This window comes from Zingiber officinale, chromosome 4A (assembly GCF_018446385.1).
Source record: "Zingiber officinale cultivar Zhangliang chromosome 4A, Zo_v1.1, whole genome shotgun sequence".
Taxonomy (NCBI): Eukaryota; Viridiplantae; Streptophyta; class Magnoliopsida; order Zingiberales; family Zingiberaceae; genus Zingiber; species Zingiber officinale.
In genome coordinates, this window is record NC_055992.1 from 98848561 (window position 1) to 98869364 (window position 20804).

Here is a 20804-nt window from a genome sequence, read left to right on the forward strand (position 1 = left end):
TCGCACTAGTATCTCCTTCAGGCGGAGAAGTCTCTTACAACAATAACGCACAGAAAAATAGAAGCTAAACTATAAAGAAAGCGTACAAGTGTTGGAAATGCTAATTGCTTGAGTTATTGAGCTTCTTGGATCAATGCTATATTTATAGTCTTGGTCGGGACGTCTGGAATGGTTCCAGGTGTCTGGGAGGAGATAAAACTTTATCCCTTCTCGCATAGATCGTGTTTGACCGCGATCTGGATAATATCCAGGTCCGGGCGCCCGGACCAAGAAAGTCAACAAAGTTGACTTTTTTCGTTCGGGCCCTCTGCTCCGGTTCAGTTCGTCTCGGTCCGGGTCTTTCGCTCTGGCTCCACTTGCTTGGGTGATCTCGGTCATCCAGAATAGGACTCACCAAACCCAACTTCCGGCCTTCTCGAGCAACCTTCCGCTCCGGCTTCTCGTCCCTCGGAAACGTCGTGCGCCTCTTTCTTGTCCGCCCGCGTACTTTTCCGCAGCACCTCGTCCCTCGGACGCACCGAGTCCGTCGACTATTTTCCATGTCATCCTTCTCGCTAGCTACATCTTTTGCTCAACTCCCCTGTGCTCCTAAGCTCTTGCACACTTAGACACAAGGTTAAAACATTACAGGACCTAACTTAACTTGTTGATCACGTCAAAACAACCTTGGGGTTCCAATAATCTCCCCCTTTTTAATTTGAGCAACCCAAGTTAAGGTAGGGTAAATAGACATAAAAATGAAATAACTAATATTGCAATAAAGTGTAACAAGATAGAAAAATTATAGAAAAAATTGGTCTACCTCCCCCTAGACTTATACTTTTCCTTATCCCTCTTTGATCACATAAAAATGGGGTTCCAAGAAAAATCTAAGGGTTAAAACTTAGAAAATTTTGAGAATTATTTTAATGATTTTTAGAAAACATTTCTAAGTGAAAAAAATTTCAAAGAAAAATTTTAAATTAGAAAAAAAAATCTAAGTTTGACAATTTTGTATGAAAAAATATTTTGAAAAATTTCTAAGTTTTTTGCAATCAAAATTATTTTTGAGAATTTTTTAAGCAGAAAACTTAAGCAAGAAAATTTTTCTAAGCAAAAACAAAAAAATTTGAGAAATTTCTAAGTTTTTATAAGTAAAATTATTTTTGAGAATTTTTTAAGCAGAAAACTTAAGCAAGAAAATTTTTCTAAGAAAAAAATATATATATATTTTTTAAAATTTCTAAAAAATTATTTGAAAGACTTTCTAAAGTATTATTTAATTTTAACTTTAATGATTTATCAGAAAGTTAATTAAATATTTCATTTCAATATTTTGGCTTCCAGGCGAGGCACTAGGCCTTCTTGGTTATTGGAGCAACAACCACTTTCTTAGACAAAGCCTCATAAAGAAATTAACTGTTTAATTTTCTCGCTAAAAGTACTAAATTTAATTAATAGTTCAAGTTAAGCAAGACTTTGGAACCCAATATAGGTTCCAACCTATTGGATTAATTAAAAATTTTTTAGGGGCATATCTTTTTGAAATATTTCTAATTTATCCCTGGTGATATCTAAAATATCAACTTAAATTATTGTATTTTTTAAAATTTGTATTATGGGAACATGCATGATTTTTTAAAGAATCTATTTGTCTTTTCAAATTTTCATTTTCTAATTTTAATTTGTCTAACTCTTTAATGGGCAAGACTTAACTAGAATTACTTTTAAATTTTTAATTTTTTTTCTAACTTATAGCAGTCTTTAACAAACTTAAAGAGTTTATCGGGAGGAAGAGATCGTACTTGACTTACCTTGTCGATCTCGTTATCCGTGTGCCCTCCTGAACTGTTGTTTTCTTCCGAAGTAGCTCCCCCTTCATCGATAGCTCCCCCTTCATCGATGCTCTTGATGCTCATTTCGGGCGAGCTTGAATCATAGTTCTCATCTTGATAACTTACTATTAATGCAAGTCCGGAGAAGGCCTCGACTTCCGATTCGGACGACGTATCGTCTCACATCGCCTTTAAGACCTTGCACTTGTTTCTTTGGACAGACTTCTTGCCTTTATTTTTGTCCTTGTTCTTTAACTTGGGGCAGTTGTCCTTGACGTGCCCTTATTCGTTGCAATGGTAGCAGCGGATCACCCTTTTCTTTCTACCCCGCGGATTGTTAGTTTTTCTAGAATTGCATAACTTCTTAAAGTGTTTTACCATTATAATCATTTTCTCGTCGTCGAGGGAAGACTCTGACTCAGGTTCGTCTCTCGATACTTTGAGGGAGATGTTTTGCTTGGGCTCCTCTGTATATGCATATCTTGATTCATGTACTTCAAATGTGGAAAATAATTCTTCTAATGTAATTTTTTCTAAGTCTTTCGAAATAGAAAAGACATCTACTAGTGATGCCCATTTTGAATTTCTAGGAAATGAATTGAGTGCGTACCTTAGTGAATCTCGGTTACTTACCTTTTCTCCGAGATTCGAAAGTCCGGTGATGATTTCCTTAATCTTCGAGTGCAGATATGCGACTGTTTCATTTTCTTCAAGTCACAGGTTGGTGAGCGGGTTGCGAAGTAAATCCCGTCTTCCGAGCTTGGCTTCGGACGTTCCTTTATGCAAATCAAGGAACTTTTCCAACAGTTCCTTTGCTGAGTCGTAGTTGCCGATCTGGTTGACTTCTTATGACGGAAGAACGCTCAATAGATGGAATTCTGCATTGTCGTTTGCCACGTAGTCGGCCGGTTCCTTTTTCGTCCACTAGTATTTTTCTTTGCCCTCTGGTGCTACAAAATCGAATTCCATAATTAAAAGTAAATCAAAGTCTGTCTTGAAAAATACCTACATTCGCTTTTTCCAGCTAGCGAATTCCCCTTCGAATTTTGGCGGGTAGATTCTTGGTCCGGCCATGATTCGGTGCTTCGTTCGGCGATTAATCCTCCTAAAGCGTCCTGGCTCTGATGCTACTTGTTGGACCGCGTTGGCCGGCAAGAAGGGGGTTGAATAGCCCTGCAAAAGTAAAAGAAAACTACCCTTCTTGAACTCTCAGAATAACACTTGCATAAAGTAAATAAAAGCAATAAACTTAAAGAAGAGGCAAAGGGTTTACTTGGTTACAACCGGGGAGGTTGTTAATCCAAGTAATGTGTCGCACTAGTATCTCCTTCAGGCGAAGAAGCCTCTTACAGCAATAACGCACAGAAAAATAGAAGCTAAACTCTAAAGAAAGCGTACAAGTGTTGGAAATGCTAATTGCTTGAGTTATTGAGCTTCTTGGACCAAGGCTATATTTATAGTCTTGGTCAGGACGCCTGGAAGTATTCTAGGTGTCTGAGAGGGGATAAAACTTTATTCCTTCTCGCATAGATCACGTTTGACCGCGATCTGGATAATATCCAGGTCTGGGCGCTCGCAAGGATTCCGGGTGCCCCGGACTAGTCCGGGCGCCTGGACCAAGAAAGTCAAAAGAGTTGACTTTTTCATCCGGACCCTCTACTCCGGTTCAGTTCGCCTCGGTCCAGGGCTTCCATTTCGGCTCCGCTTGCTTGGGTGATCCCGACCATCCGAAATAGGGCTCACCCGAACCCAACTTCCGGCCTTCTCGAGCTTCCTTTCGCTTCGGCTTCTCGTCCCTTGGAAATGTCGTGCATCTCCTTCTTGTCCGCCCGCGTACTCTTCCGCAGCACCTCGTCCCTCGGACGCACCGAGCCCGTCGACTCTTTCCCGTACCGTTCTTCTCGCTAGCTGCGTCTTTTGCTCGACTCCCTGTGCTCCTAAACTCCTACACACTTAGACACAATGTTAAAACACCATAGGACCTAACTTAACTTGTTGATCACATCAAAACAACCTTGGGATTCCAACAGAAAATATGTAAGACAACAAAAGCGAAATAAAGTTTGTCTTTTGATGTGATGTGAGATCGACAAACAGGATACTCCAAACGACTCCACAATCATTTATCTGCTACCTGAGGAAAAAGACAATACATAAATGCAGTGGTGAGTGTGGGTCACTAAACAGGTAATAGATAAGATAGTGCATGGTCTAAATAAAATATGGAGATCAAAGTATACAGTCTCATCAGGGAAGTAAGAACATGATCATAACTGACATAATGAATGCACCTAGACATAGTTGACATAATGAATACTCATAATCATATCCAACATAAGGAATGCACATAATCATAACTGACATAATAAATGCACATATCGAATATGAAATCGACATATACATTGCAATGATCAGTAAACTCACCAGGGATCGACAACAGATCTGCTCGTAACACATGAGCAATATAACCGACAATATATACATGTATAATAAATGACATGTATGAAGCATGACAATCATATGCAACAATCATAGATTAAACAAGTGCAACATATCACAATCACATGTAGCTAGTATCTACTAGACATGTATGTAAATATATCTCCACAGATGCACCACGCATCATATGCAAAATGCGCATGTATACTCCAGATACCACAATAGAGTGGTCGGGACAAACAGTTCGCTAAGTAGTTATCTAACTACATAGTATCAGGGTCCCTAACTACTCACATCTCTAGCCACCTGACTACTGTACCCTCTAGATACTGTTGGATCGAAAAGAATTTAGATATCTCCACAATGATATGATATTATCTACTTTGGGCCTAAGTCCTCATGATTTTGCTCTTGGACTCTACCCAAAAGACCTCAAGTCAATGGAGATGTCTTTTCTCTTATAAACTCATGATCTTTCCCATGTGTTTTCAATGTGGGATTATGTTTGCAACCTTACAACCCCAACAATCCCCCCTCAAACAAAGGACCACAAACTTCCCATGTCCGATCCTCGACTCACCAGGTCTTCCTGTCCCTCAGTCCACCCGACCTACTAGGACTTCCTTGCCTAGCCGCAACTAGAACTTCTTGCCTGGTGTCTGGTCCTCTTGATCCGAACATAGGAGCCTCCACTTTCTTTGTTCGAGGTCAATATTGTATCCACATGGCTCAATCAGACCATAGCTCTTGTGCACAGTCGGCGGTTAAACCTTCTGACAATCCGGGCTCTGATGCCAATTGTTGGATCGAAAAGAATTTAGATATATCCACAATGGTATGATATTATCCACTTTGGGCCTAAGCCCTCATGGTTTTGCTCTTGGGCTCTACCCAAAAGGCCTCAAGCCAATGGAGATATTTTTTCTCTTATAAACCCATGATCTTTCCCATGTGTTTTCAATGTCGGACTATGTTTGCAACCTTGCAACCCCAACCGATACCACTACTCATGAGTGGCCGAGGCTGACAGAGTGTAACACTGAGCGGCCAAGTGAGCACAACAGGACTAGCTCCACTCCTAGCTATCACTTTCCCACAGTGACTGAATGAGCAACTATAAATATGACTGACAACTCTCTCACACCACAAGGGAGACTTTGGTTGTCAGCATGCAATGAATAATGAACATAATGTAAATAATCATAATACTGACATAAGCATCATCAATGCAACATCCCAATCATCATAAATACCTCTAGTACAATGATCCATCTAATACCTATATATGGAGGTATGAGTAAATCCAACTGGTGTCTACTAAACAATAAATACCATAAGTAGCAACACCATACACGTACACACCCTACAACGTAGGTATAATCAACATGACACCTCCAATATTACACCAGACACATAAACTCATCAACATAGGCATTATCAACATGATTCTTCCAATAGTTACATATCAGACACATATACACACAACATAGATACAAAAAACATGATTCCACCAATAGAAAACACTGGACATGTGTACACATACAATATACAAATGGACAATCAACCAGATGACTTCTACAATATATACCAATCATGTGTAACTCAACATAAATGCATAATCATCATGTTAACTCAGTCAACAAGATATCCCCTATCATACATACTCTACATGTAAATATATAATAGAGTATAGATATCCAAAAGCTAAGACTGTATCTGAAATGAATAGATCATCTCAAATGTCAAGCATAAGTATCAAGCAGAATAACAATACAAATGAATTTAAGGTAAAACAGTCTAATCCATCAAATAATAACCATGCACTAAGTTCAAATAACTATATAGAGGGCAAGGAAAGAATATCAGCCTTTATATGTTGATTATGCTAAATAAATCCCACTTTGAGATGCTCATCTTGAATTCAAGTCATGCGATCACATAATGTATTTAGCTAATTACATATGAAGTAAATAGCTAAATAAACACCCCCACATAATTAGAGTAACTCTAATCGAATATAATTATGAATTAATCCCCCAATTAGCCTTAATCATACTGCAACCTAATTAGATTAGATTTATACATGATTCATCTCTAAAACTCATCCAAATCAACACATCATTTAATCCATGTCTTAAATCAACTAGGTATCATGAATCATTAGGATGATAACCAATCACAACATGTCTTTGTTGGCACAAGTGAGGCCGGTAAGAGGGAGGTGAATTGCCTGTAAAATAAATAACACAAAAACTCTTCTCAATCTTTCAACTCAAATTAGTAGCACACTTATAAATAGGAAATTAAGCAACTAATAAGTAAAAGACACAAAGGAGTTACTTGGTTACAATTTAGGTGGTTGTTAATCCAAGACGGAAGAAAATACTAAAATGATCTCCATCGTGTAGGCGAATAAGCCTATTACAGTCGTTGAATGCTCAGACAGTTGTTAGGAAATAAATACTAGAGTTGTTGTATATTTCCTAGTTCCATGAGTCTTTTTATAGCCCCTGAAAATCTTATCCGAGGCTGGAAGGCGCCTCCAGTGAAGCAAGAAAGGATAAAGATTTATCCTTTCCCAACGTTCACTTTTGCCTAGTCGAAGGTGCTTCAAGTGCTGGAAGGCACCTTCCATGAAGGATTGAAGGTGCCTTCCAATAGCTTGAAGGCGTTTTCGGCAACTGCTACCGAGCTCCACTTTCTTTCTCTTGATCTTTCGTTGTTCCTCTCATTTGAGTAATTTAGGCCAACCGGAATAGGGCTCACCCGAACTCATTTTTCGACCTTCTCCTCGAGCAGATTTTCTCTCGGCTTCTCGTCCCTCGGACCACCGCGCGCGTCCTTCTAGTCCACCGGTGTACTCTTCCGCAGCACCTCGCCCCTCGGATGCATCTAGCCTGTTGACTCCCTTCCTGTGCAATCCTTCTCGCTAGCTGCGTCTTTCGCTCGACTTCTTGTGTTCCTAAGCTTCTGTACACTTAGACACAAGGATCAAACACAACATGACCTAACTTAACTTGGTTGATCACATCAAAACTATCACGGAGTTCCAACAGTCTTACCCCAAATCCAATGCACTACTCACGGTCGGAGCAACTCACTGCCAGTGACGGTGGTCGAGACCAAGTGAAGTCGCTGCCTTTTGCATTAATTATCCCCAAATCAACGTTTAGTATGGTTCCTACACTCCAATATTATCCACAACAGAAATTTGCCCTACACTGATCTATATCTTAATCATTTAACCCTTACTCTATAGATCTCATACCTCTATGGCATGAATCTTGGCTCCCTTTCTGGAAATCTCAAGTCTCTGTCCCAATAACCCTCACAGCTTCAAGTGTCGCTAGCTCGCTGTGTGGATGAAGTTCAGCAAGGGTTGTGGTCGCCGGAACTTTAGATCTGTAACCAGAGAGCGTCGATCAGATCACATCGACAGCCGGCAGTTGGTAAGAAAGAAGGGCAAAGATAGGGAGATCACATCGTACCTGATCGGAAGATTAGCGACTGATTAGAAGATTAGCGATCGATCTATGTCATAGCAGGTGCCAACGATCAGTGTCCCATGGCAGAGAAAGGAAGAGGAGGTGTTGGCATCGCTCGGGTATGCAGGTGAGAGGAAGAAAGTCTCGACACCAGGAAACTAGGGCATGACGATGGAGAATCTGTGCCAACACAACAACGACATCGAGATCAAGAGGGCGGTGGCGCTAGAGTGGAGCTAGGGCAGGGCTTCAAGAAGGGTAGACAATGCCCGGGTGAAAGGAGACGAAGACGGTGTTGGACCTCCTTGATCCAAAATCCGGTGATGAGGAGGGGCGATCGGCATCCCCGAGAGGCAGCGGTGGATCAACGTCATCGAGCAGCGACGATTGGGATCTGGGGAGAGGTCGACGGCGAATCGTGATGAAGAGGGGTCGGAAGAGATGGAATCGGGTGAATAGAAGAAAGGAAAGTTAGGTATACTTAGGCTTTTAATTAATCCCAACTTAAGTTAACGAAATGAATCAACTCCCACTTAAGGGATATTCCAAACAGATCTCCACTTAGCCCAATCAATTCATCCCCTCAAAACGAGTCATACAAACTCCCTTTAAATCCTGAAAATATTCAAAAAATTCAAAAAAAAATCTAATAAGGTTATTTCTTCAATAATACTTATTATTTAATTTATAGTATCTTACCAGCTGTCTAGACGCGTTGCCAAGTATGATCGAGCTGAGCTAACTTGCTCAAGACTTGGAGGGGTGGAGGAAGGCGAGTCAGCTAAGAAATGCTAGACGACGGGACAACACCTCCACTTGGAGATGACTTTGAATGAGGAGAAGGGAGTCCTTGACATCGGTCGACTTCCTTTGAAAATGATGATCATGGGACGAGTGGAAGATCAACAAGGGAAAAAATTTTGACACTACAAAGGTGGAGGAGATATTTAGAAGAGCTCTTGGTTTGCTTCAATCTTCTGACGGTCCATCTTGCCCATGAAATCACATGTTGATATCTTAGAAGACTCCTCCTTGAATGCTGAAGTCGACCGCCATTGGAAAGGAAATGCCTTCAGGATTTCTTGCCCGATGTTAATAAGAACATACAATGTTTTCCACTGATCTTCTTTCATTGGCAGGAGTTGTGTTTCTCGACGATTTTTTTGGTGTCATCCATCTCAACATTTCAGTTCAAGGTTTCAACTCAGTGTTGGTACTCCGTGGTAGTTTTGATGTGATCAACCAAGTCAGATTAGGTTCTGTTGGTGTTTAACCCTGTGTCTAAGTATGCAGGAGCTTAGGAGCACAGGAAGTCGAGCGGAAGACGTAGCTAGCGAGAAGGATGGTACGGGAAGGGAGTCGATGGGCTCGGTGCATCCGAGAGATGAGGTGCTGTGGAAGAGTATACCGGCGGATGAGAAGGGCGTGCGCGACATTCCGAGGGACGAGAAGCCAAAGCGGAAGCCTGCTCGAGGAGAAGGCCGAAAATTGGGTTCGGGTGAGCTCTATTTCGGTTGGCCGATATCTCCCAGGCGATCAAAGTTGCAGGAGAGCAAAAGAAGGCTGAAAATGTTGCCAGAGGTGCCTTCAAAGGGAGTTGAAGGTGCCTCCGCGCGCCTTCACTGTGAAAGGTGCCTTCCATGGCTAGAAGATATCTTCCATTACTGGAATGCACCTTCGATGAATAGTACGAAGGTGCCTTTCAGCCTTATAGAAGGTACCTTCAGGCTTCAACTAGGAAGATTTTGCCGTTGGAAGTGGATAAACTCTTATCCACTGGCACCTTGTTGGAGGCGCCTTCCAGCCCTTTGGAAGGCGCCTTCCAGCCGAGGATAAGATTTTCCAGGGGCTATAAAATGACCCCTGGACCTAGGAAATAAAAATAACATTTGTGATTGATTCATCTTGAGTTCGGAGTTGTAATTGAGTGCGTCAATTGTTGTAAAAGGCTTCTCCATCTGAAGGAGAGTTTACTGAGCTCTTTCTTGGATTAACAATCTCCCCGGTTGTAACCAAGTAATTCATTGTGTCTCTTTCTTTTAGTTTATTTACTTTGTTTATGCAAGTGTTCGATTTAATTATGTTATAAAGAACGAGGAAAGTTCATTTTCGATTGCAGGGCTATTCTCCCCCCTCTAGCTGGCTGCTACCGGTCCCCAACAAGTGGTATCAGAGTCAAGTTCACTTCAAAAGGACTAATCGCCGAACGAAGCGTACGAGATGGTCAAATCAAGCATCTACCCACAGAAGTTCGAGGGAGATTTCGCCAACTAGAAGAAGAAGTTGGAGGTATTTTTCAAAACTGATTTCGATTTACTTTTAATAATAAAATTTGATTTTGTAGCACTCGAAGACAAAGAAAAATACCACTAGACCAAAAAGGGGTAGGTCGATTTCGTGGCAAACGGCAAAGCAGAGTTCCATCTGCTGAGCATTTTACCGTCACAAGAAGTCAATCGGATTAGAGCCTATGAGTCTGCAAAAGAGCTCAAGAGAAATTCTTGGAACTACACGAAGGAACCTTGGAGGCGAAACTCGTGAGACGTGATTTGCTCATAAACTATATCATCAACATCAAATTAGAAGAAGGCAAAACCGTTGCACACTTTCACTCAAGGATCAAGGAGCTCATCACTGGACTCACGAATCTCGGAGAAAAGGTAAGTAACCGAGATTCGCTAAGGTACGCTCTTAACACATTCCCTAGAAATACTGAATGGACATCATTAGTAGATATTTATTATATATCTAAGTATCTTGACTCAACTATTTTAGAAAAATTATTTTCAACTTTTGAAGTGTATGAAACGAGATGTGCAAGTCCGAAGAAGGAGCATAACATTGCCTTAAAGGCAAAGGCGGACGAACAAGATTTAGAATCTTCTCTTAATGATAATGAAACAACACTGATGGTACGTAAATTTAAAAAGTTATTTAAAACTAAAAGATTTAATCAAGTGTAGGATAGAAAAAGAAGGATAAGATGCTACCATGCAATGAAGAAGGACATGTGAAAGATAACTGCCCTAAATTAAAAGACAAGGACAAGAGCATGAACAAGAAGCCGACCCAAGTGAACAAGTACAAGAATACGAAGGTGACGTGGGACGAAACGTTGTCCGAGTCAGAAATTGAAGTCATCGCCGGACTTGCGCTAGTGGCAAGTCACCAAGAAGAAGGAGACGAAACAAGCTCGTCAGAAATGAACATCGAAAGCATCGATAAAGGGGAAGCGACATCGGAAGAAAGCAGTATTTCAAGGGGAATTTCGGATCACGGGATCGACAAGGTAAGTTAGGTACGTTCTCTTTCTTCTAATAAATTATTTCAGTTTGTTAAATTATTAACAAAGAATTATTGTAAATTAGAAAAAGAAGATAAAGAATTAAAGTCGACTCTAGCTAAATCTTGTCTATTAGAAGACTATGATAAAATAAAAAATGAAAATGAAAGCTTAAAAATGAAATAGAAAATTTGAAAAATTGTACATGTTCAAATATTCAATATATTAGAAAATATAGTGAATTGAATTGGTACCTTAAATATCATAAGGGTTAAATTTGGAAAATTTCACAGAAATACATACCTAAATTTTTTTAATTAACCCAGTAGGAAGAAACCTATATTGGATTCCAAAATTATATTTGGATTGAATGTTTTTAAATTATGACTTTCAGAGTAAATTAAATATTAAATTTCTTTAAGAGGCTTTGTCTAGAAAGTTATTGTTATTTTAATATCCAAAAATATCTAGTGTCTCATCACAGCCTGGAAGTCAATTATTGAAATAAGTATTAATTGACTAATTGTTAAACATTTAGTTTCCTGTTAAAAAATTAATTAAATTTTTTTATTAATTCTTATCTTTTTAAAATAGTTAGAAATTTTTTCACTAGTTTTATTATTTTTACTCTTAGACTTTTAAATGAACCCCTTTTTTAATGTGATCCAAAGGGGGAGTAGAGAAGAACAAGTCTATAGGGCACTTGCAATTTTTTTCCTTGCAAAAAGGTTTAAAAAAAATTTACTTGAAAAATTTTTTAGTAAAAATTCTTTTGTAATTTTTTTTCTAGCGAATTTTACTTAGAAAAAATTTTTTACTTACAAATTTTTTTACTTGCAAAGAGTTCTCCACCTGAAGGAGAGTTTACTGAGATTTTATCTTTCTTAGATTAACAACCTCCTTAGTTGTAACCAAGTAATTCATTGTGTCTCTTCCTTTTAGTTTATTTACTTTGTTTATGCAAGTGTTCGATTTAATTACGCTATAAAGAACGATGAAGGTTCATTTTTTATTGCAGGGCTATTCTCCCCCCTCTAGTCGGCTGCTACCGGCCCCCAACACTCAATATTCTCACAGATGATGCCAATTTGTTCTTGCCTGAGATTGTCGATGAATGTGTTGGATCGTGAAGAACACTAGAGAAGGAGGGTTGAATAGCGATCGTCAAAAATCAAGAATTAAATCGAGTACACAGCGGAAAGATAACAATGAAAATAACGCTAACAAAAGTTTTACTTGGTTTAGAGCCTTCGTCGACTCCTACTCTAAGGCTCGCATGTGAGAGTACTTTCGGTGGGCAATTAACTAATAATTCGCAAATCTTTTACAAGAGAAATACAATGAATATATAATTTAAGTGCAGAAATAAACAAGTATACCAACAACTTCTTAGAGATCTGGAAGGTTGTGCTTTCAGTTGTTGGAGTCGCGTCGCTCTATCATCGGAGTTGTGTTGCTCGTTCATCGGAGCAACGTTACTCGGCCGTCTGAGTCGCATCGTGGAGTCGCAGGAACTTCTTTGGAGCAACGTGCAAGAAGGCAATCGCAGAACAAAGTTATGTTCTGTGCTCTTGGTAGAAGATTACTTATATAGGCAGTTCCGGGCGTCTAGATCCCTTCCAGGCGTCGGTCGACCGTGACGTCTGTTGGTGCAGCGGGGCCGACAAGAGGGAGTGAATTGCCTGAAAAATCAAAGTATACCCTCCTCAATACTTTCAACTCAAAAATGCAATACTAAGCAAATAAAATAAGCAGAAATAAAGAGGAGACCAGAAATTAACTTGGTTACAACCAAGACAGTTGTTAATCCAAGACGGTTGAACAGCTCCACTAGAATGTCTCCTTCACTATAGGCGGAGAAGTTTTTTTACACACTTAAAAGAGCTCACAAGTTGCTAGGAATTGATAGCTTGAATGAATGATTATTTCCTAGCTCTAGGGGCCTTTAAATAGCTCCTGGAAATCCTATCTCGAACGTCCAAGGCGCCTCCAACAAGGTCCAAGGCGCCTCCAACCAAGTCAAGCGGATAAAACTCTATCTGCGCTCAAACGGTCAAATTGACCCGGGCTGAGGCGCCTCAAACAAGATTGAAGGTGCCTCCAATGCTGATTGAGGCGCCTCTAATTCTTGATGAAGGCGCCTTGAGCTGCATTTCCAGCATCCTTTCTCCTTTATTTTGACTTTCGAAGCTTCATGAGTTTGGGTGATTCCGGCCAACCGAAATAGGGCTCACCCGAACCCAATTTTCGGCCTTCACCTCGAGCAGTCTTCCGTCCCGGCTTTACGTCCGTCGAACGTCGCGCACATTCTTCTCACCCACTGGTGTACTATTCCGCAGCTCTCTCGTCCTTCGGACGCACCGAGCCCGTCGGCTCCCTTCCCGTACCGTCCTTCTCGCTAACTGCATCTTCCGCTCGACTTCCTGTGCTCCTAAACTCCTGCACACTTAGACACAGGGATCAAAAACACACAGAACCTAACTAACTTTGGTTGATCACATCAAAACAATCACGGGGTCTAACAATAGCCAACCAATCAACATGCTCCGAGCTGGCGAGCAGATAAGCCTTGGGCATTCCAAGCGCCCGGACCAGTTCTAGGCGTCTGGACCAGTCTGTGCGCCCGGACCAGTTCCAGGCGTCTAGACCAGTCTAGGCGCCCGGATCCTTTCCGGGCGCTCGAACCACCTTTCCAGCAAACTATTTTCCTGTAATAAAAAGTTAGTCCGAGGCAAATAAAAATTATACTACCCTGTAAAACAAAGTTAGCACCGTATATAACAAATAGAGTAGTAATTAGATTCTATCTCCTCGAGACCAAAATCAAGATCTCAATTTAGATTTTCGAAATGGATTTAAGTTGGATCGATGCCTACTGTTCTCTCAAACAGGGAACGCGTCCTCACCAGGTCACTCCCCTCTAGTGACTTACCTTAACTTACCATTTTGTCAGACATCCGGTCAGCCTGTCGACCTGTCTGAATTTCGTGCTAGCTATCCGGTCAGCCCATTGACTTAGTTGGACTTGGTGTCAAATATTCGGTCAGCCTGTCGACCTATCTGGACGTCGTACCAGCTATCCGACCAGCCCGTCGACTTAGCTGGATTTCTTGCCAGATATCTAGTCAGCCCGTTTGTTGGGACCGATGTGCCCGCTAGAGGAGGGGGTGAATAGCGTCTCACCCAAATCGATCGCTTCCTACGTATTCGTTAGTGCACAGCGGAAAACAAAGAATACAACCACAAATACAAATATGAAAGCTAAATACAAAGGAAGAGATGCAAACCGCTAACACATTCGTTTACGTGGTTCGGAGATAACTTGCTCCTACTCCACGGTGTATCCGTAAGGTGGACGATCCCTCAATCCGTCGGTGGATTAGTCCCCGGAAAACCTCCGACTAGCTCAAGCTCCTTGTCGGTGGAGAAATCTCGCCACAAACACTTGAATACAAGCACACCGATCACACGAAGGCTTGGGAGACTCTAATAGGCTTTAACCAAGTCTATTTCGTCAACCATGCCCAAGCACCTCGAGCTCTATTAAATAGAGCTCGAGAGGAAAACACTATGCTATTTTCCCGCTACCAGTCGACTGGTGTATGCACCAGACAACTGGTCCTTTAAGTGAAGTCGACCGTTACCCAACGTTCGGCTACTAGTCGACTGCTACAGTGTATCAGTTGACTGCTACAGTAACCAGTCGACTGTTACAATGCCGCAACAGTACTGCTACAGTGTCGCTATAGTATTGCTGCAGTGATCCTAAAAACACATAGAATTTTGCCCTGAGTACCATCACTCAGCACTCGTCCTCACCCGACCAACCTAGACCTAGCCTTCTAGTCTCCTCCATCAGCCTCGTGTCCCTCGGATGTCTCCCCATCCTTCACGTCTTGCCTTCTGAAGCTTCCTTCGGCCTTGTCCATATTGTCGGGTCTTCCTTTGCCAAGAGGCTCCTCACCTCCGGGACTTCATCCATTGCCAAGTCACACTTGGGCTTACGTTGCCAAGACTACATGCTTGGACTTACACCGCCAAGACTCATTCTTGGACTTTCCTCATTTGCCAAGATCACACTTGGACTTTCCTTGTTGTACATGTATTCTGCACACTCACAATGCATATAAAATACAACAATAAACCTAACTTAAACCTTTGCCCAAACATCAAAACCTAGGGCACCTAGATTGCTCCAACACCGTTGACCTATCTGGACTTCTGCAAACTTAGTTACTTAAGGCGCTGGAGTTCCGTTCTGTTTCAATTTCCCCTGTACAAAAATTGTACAAGTACAGAACTTTTTCTAGCAACCCGCATTTTCAATCAGACATGTGTTTGATCAATCAAGCAAGTACTTGATGGATCAAAGCACACCTTGATCGAAATACAATATCGTTGGCCTCTTGTGTTGGTATTCAGGATTGATACAAAGAAAACTAAACTAATTACACAACGAAATCAAAGAACTAGTTGTACCTTTCCTTTGTAGCCAAAGACCTCTTGATCTTCTGTTGTATTCCTCTCCTTTTCCTGGACGTCGTGTGAGCGACGATCTACCAAGATAACAAACACCCTTCCCTTCTTTGTTTCCAAACCGCCGACCACCAAGAGAAGTTCTAGGATGAGGCACCTTCTTCTCTTCTTCTTCTTTTCCAAGTCGTTGTCCACCAAGGATGCTAAGCAAAGGGCGCCGACCCTAGCAAGGAAGAGGCGCCGGCCCTAGCAAGGAGGTGGAGGTGGCACCAACCCTAGCAAGGAGGAGGAATTGGCGCCATCCCTAGCAAGGAGGAGGTGGCGCCGACCCTAGCATAGAGGAGGAGAGAATTATGGGAAAATTATGTTTTGGGGCTGCCACCTACTCCCTTTTATAACCTTTGCCATCGACCCTAGGAAGGTAGGATTAACCAAAAACAAATCGTGGATGAGTGGATGCGAGACTTTATATATAGGCTACAACAGGGACTTAGAGGAGAAATTGGTTTAGTCCTCCTGATGGGCTTGAGCTTCCTGTGTTCAGCCTGAACACTCAACTCAAGTCCATCAATAATAACTCATACCACTAAAGGGTTATTATTGAACTACCGCATCAATCCCATATTACAATATAGGCTCCTTCTTATCATGAGTACGTTAATCTCCCTGTGTTTAAAATATCGTATGTCCGTTAATTAAATGAGTTACTGACAACTCAATTAATTAATATCTAATTCCAAGAGTAGTACCACTCAACTTTATTATTATGTCGAAGTAAGTCCACCTGCAGGGTTTACTTAATAATCCTTATGAGCTCCTCAAGGGGGCATCATCGGCCTAAATAATTAGGACATAGATTCCTTCTATAATTAACAACACATCATATAAACAATATTATCTCCCAACTCATCGAGCCTATTGATTTAACGAATAAATCTCACCCATTGATAAGTTAAAGAAATAAATACTGAGTATACGTGCTTGTTATTATATAGGGATTAAGAGGGCGCACATCCATAATAACAGAGGTTTTGTTCTTTTATATAGTTAGTACAAATCAAACAACATCAAACGATCCTACTCAATACGCACATAGTGTACTAGTGTAACTTTATAGTCAAGACAGACTAATACCAAATTACACTACAACCGTTCCAATGGTTTATCCCAATCCATTTTAGTTGTGAGCTACTATTTATAATTTATAAGGAACTGATAACATGATCTTCTGTGTGGCACCACACACCATGTTATCTACAATATAAATTAAAATTGACAACTACATTGACATATATATAAATATAAAATGTAGACATTTGACCAATTTGATTCTCATTTCAAAATATTTCAAAACAGATGTTCATACAAAAGCTAGGCTTATAGTATGCATCCCAACAATCTCCCACTTATACTAAAAGACTATGCTGCCATATATCTGATTCTCATCCCCTCAACATGCCTATCAAAAGCTTTTGCCGGAAGGGTCTTAATAAAAGGATCTTCCAGGTTATCTGCTGATGTAATCTTGACGACAACAACCTCTCTTTATTTTACGATGTCTCGTTTCAGGTGGTACTTGCGCTCAATGTGTTTACTTACCTTTTGGGCTCGTGGTTCCTTCGAGTTTGCTACTGCACCACTGTTGTCACACTAAATTGTGATAACTTTGGGCAAACCAGGAATCACATCTAAGTCCATCAAGAAGTTTCTGAGCCATACAGTTTCTTTGGGGCTTCTTTGGCTGCCTTAGAGGCTGCCACATACTCATCTTCCATGATGGAGTCTGAAACACATTTTTACTTAACACTCCTCCATGCTATGGCTCCACCTCCCAAAGTAAACACATACCCCGATGTTGATTTACTACTGTCCCTATATGATTAGAAGTCCGAATCCGTGTAATCCACAGGGAGCAAATCATCTATTTGGTAAACCAACATATAATCTCTAGTCCTTTTCAGGTACTTTAATATATGTTTTACGACAATCCAATGTCCCGGTCTTGGGTTACTTTGATATCTGCTAACCATGCCCACGACAAAATAGATATCCGGTCTCGTACTTAGCATCGCATACATTAGGCTTCATACAGCAGAAGCATAAGGAACTGCCTTCACCTCCTCTATCTCCTTTGGTGTCTTAGGACACATCTTTTTAGATAAAGGTACTCCATGCCGAAAAGGTAGAAAACTTTTCTTAGAGTTTTGCATGCTAAAACAAGTTAGGATAATATCGATGTATGAAGCTTGGGATAAGCACAATATCCTTTTCTTGCGATTCCTTATTACTTTGATCCCAAAAATATGTCTAGATTCTCTCAAGTCCTTCATATCAAACTGCTTGGACATCCATAGTCTTACGTCTGACAATACTTTGACATTGTTGCCAATGAGCAAAATGTCATTTACGTATAATACAAGAAATACCACCACGTTTCCGTCACTTTTTTTGTATACACAAGACTCATTCGGACACTGAATGAATCCATGAGACTGGATCACTTCATCAAACCGGATGTTCCTAGATCTCGAAACTTTCTTCAGTCCAAAAATGGACCGATTGAACTTACAAACAAGATGCTCTTTGCCCTTCGCAATGAATCCCTCTGGTTGCTTCATATAGATATTTTCTTCAAGACTTCCGTTAAGGAAAGCTGTCTTGACATCCATTTGCCAAATCTCATAATCCATATGAGCAACAATAGATAAAAGAATCTAGATAGATTCAAGTATGACTACCGGTGAAAAAGTTTCCTCATAATCGATTCCCTCTTTCTGAGTATATCCCTTCGCAACAAGCCTCGCTTTAAAGGTTTCCACCTTCCTGTCTGTTCTTCTTTTCCTTTTGTAGATCTATTTACATCCAATGGCTTTTACACCATGTGGTGGTTCTATAAGCTCCCAAACCTGATTAGAATACATAGATTCTATTTCAGAGTTCATTGCACTTTGCCAAGATGCTGCATCTTTATCTTGGAGTGTTTCATCATATGTCTAGGGATCAACTTCATGTTCACCAGGGATCAAGTCCGAAGACTCTCCTAAAAATATGAATCCTTTAGGTTGTTTAACAACCCTCCCACTACAACAAGGCACTACTTGTAATTGTGCATCATTTATGACACGTGTTGCAGTTACTTGTGGTATATCATCTTGTACCATTGGTACTAAAGTAGAAGTGTCCTCTCTTTTTTCTCAAGAATAATTTTACTCATGGGATTATGGTTCATTATATAGTCCTCTTCTAAAAATCAGGTATTGGTGCTAACAATGACCTTCTGATCTTTAGGACTATAAAACAAACCATCTTTCGTTCCTCTAGAATATCCCACGAACAAGCAAACTTTTGTACGTGATTTCAACTTATCAACGTCTCCCTTCAGCACATGTGTTGGACTACCCTAAATCCCAATGTATTTCAAACTAGACTTACGCTCATTCCACAATTCTGTGGGTGTAGTGGGTACTGACTTAGAAGGTACCAAGTTCAGAATGTACGTCGTCGTTTCCAAAGCATAACCCCAAAATGAATTTTGATAATTCTAAATAACTCATCATTGATCTAACCATTTCTATAAGAGTCATATTTCTTCGTTCTGTCACACCATTCTGTTGGGGTGTACCAGGTGCAGACAATTGGGATTAAATCCTGGCCTTTGATAAGTAACTCCTAAACTCTCATAAGAGGTACTCTCCACCACGATCAGACTGTAGTGTCTTAATACTTTTACCATGACGTTTCTCCACATCAGCCTTGTACTCTTTAAACTTATCAAAGCACTCAGACTTGCGGCGCATCAGGTAAATGTACTCATATCTCGAATAATCGTCTATAAACGAGACAAAATATTCAAAACCACCTCTTACCTGGATAGTTATAGGCCTACACAAATAAGAATGAACAAATTCCAACACTTCTTTGGCTCTATACCCCTTTACCTTAAAAGGTCTCTTAGTCATTTTTCCTTCCAAGCAAGACTCGCAGGTCGGAAAGTTTTCCACTACCAATGAACCCAAAGGTCCATCGGCTATTAACCTTTGAATGCTACTCAAGTTAATATGACACAACCTTAGATGCCAAAGATATGTTTGGTTCATTTCTGGAGGTTGCTTTCTCTTATTAGAATTAGAAGATGTGTTATTAATTTCCATTTGTTGCATCGTGAGAGTTATTGGATTAAGAGTATATAAATTGTCAACCAACACACTAGAACATATAACCATCCTATTTTCCTTAACAACCACTTTGTCATCAAAAGAAACAGAATATCCATCCATAAATAATTTAGAAACTGAAATCAAATTCTTTCTAAAATATGATACGTAAAGATAATTTTTCAAAATCAAAGTTTTATTCCTATCAAAAGATAAATAAACATCTCCCACTAAAACAGCCACCACTCTCGTAGCATTGCCCATGTAGACGGTGATCTCCCCTTCATGTAGTCGTCTGATTTCCTGGAACCCCTGCAATGAATTGCAGACATGATCAATGGCTCTCGTATCTACACACCAAGTACCGGTAGATAACACCGTTAAATATGTTTCAACAACTAATGAATAAGATATACCTTTATTGTTCTTCTTTCTACGAGTACAGTCCACCTTCCAATGTCCAGACTGCTTGCATGTGAAGCACTTGCCTTTCGGCTTCTTCACACCTGCCTGTGGCCCAGTCCCTTGAGGTCGAATCACTGTCTTTGCCAAACCAACTTGTTTCTTCTTCTTCTTTCCGCCTTTCGGCTTAGAGGCAGAAACGTTTTCAGCAATGTGAATTTAAGAACTTTGATGAAATAGCCCTTCTACCGCTTAGAGTTCTGTCAGAAGTTTCACCAATGAATAAATCCTTTTGTTCATGTTGTAGTTCAAGCGGAACTGCTCAAAACTCTTGGGCAGCGTTTGGAGAATGATATCGACCTGGGTTTCCCCATCTATTTCAGCTCTAAGGACTTCCATCTCATTCAAATGAGCAATCATCTTGAGGATATGATCCCTCACGGGTGTCCCCTCAGTTATGGTGGTCGTCATTAAGTTTCTCATGGCCTCCTGCCTGGCAGCCCGATTCTGGTGTCCGAAGAGTTCCTTGAGATTGAGCATCATGTCATAGGCAGTGGGTATGACCTGATACTGATGTTGTAGCACATTTGGCAAAGAAGTCAAAATGCAACACCGTATCATCTCATCTACCTCGACTCATTTCCTATGTCTCTCTATCTCCTCTTCACTAGAATCCTTATCAAGCACGCTAGGACAGACCTCAAAAAGTACGAACTTGTATTCTTCATCCGTTAAGACATTGCTTAAGTTC

At 40.6% G+C, this 20804-nt stretch overlaps 1 long non-coding RNA gene across 3 annotated transcripts; it reads right to left on the minus strand.

Moving 5' to 3' along the window:
• Positions 1 to 6538: 6538 nt before the first annotated feature.
• Positions 6539 to 8238, minus strand: LOC121970310. Of its 3 annotated transcripts, none has more exons than XR_006108898.1 (3): positions 7742 to 8224; positions 7316 to 7655; positions 6539 to 7230 (listed from the first exon to the last, which is right to left on the minus strand). It is a non-coding gene; the product is annotated as an uncharacterized LOC121970310 (long non-coding RNA). The 3 variants fall into 3 exon arrangements; XR_006108896.1 differs by having other exon boundaries at positions 6539 to 7223; positions 7742 to 8222; XR_006108897.1 differs by having other exon boundaries at positions 6539 to 7655; positions 7742 to 8238.
• Between the last annotated feature and the right edge of the window lie 12566 nt (positions 8239 to 20804).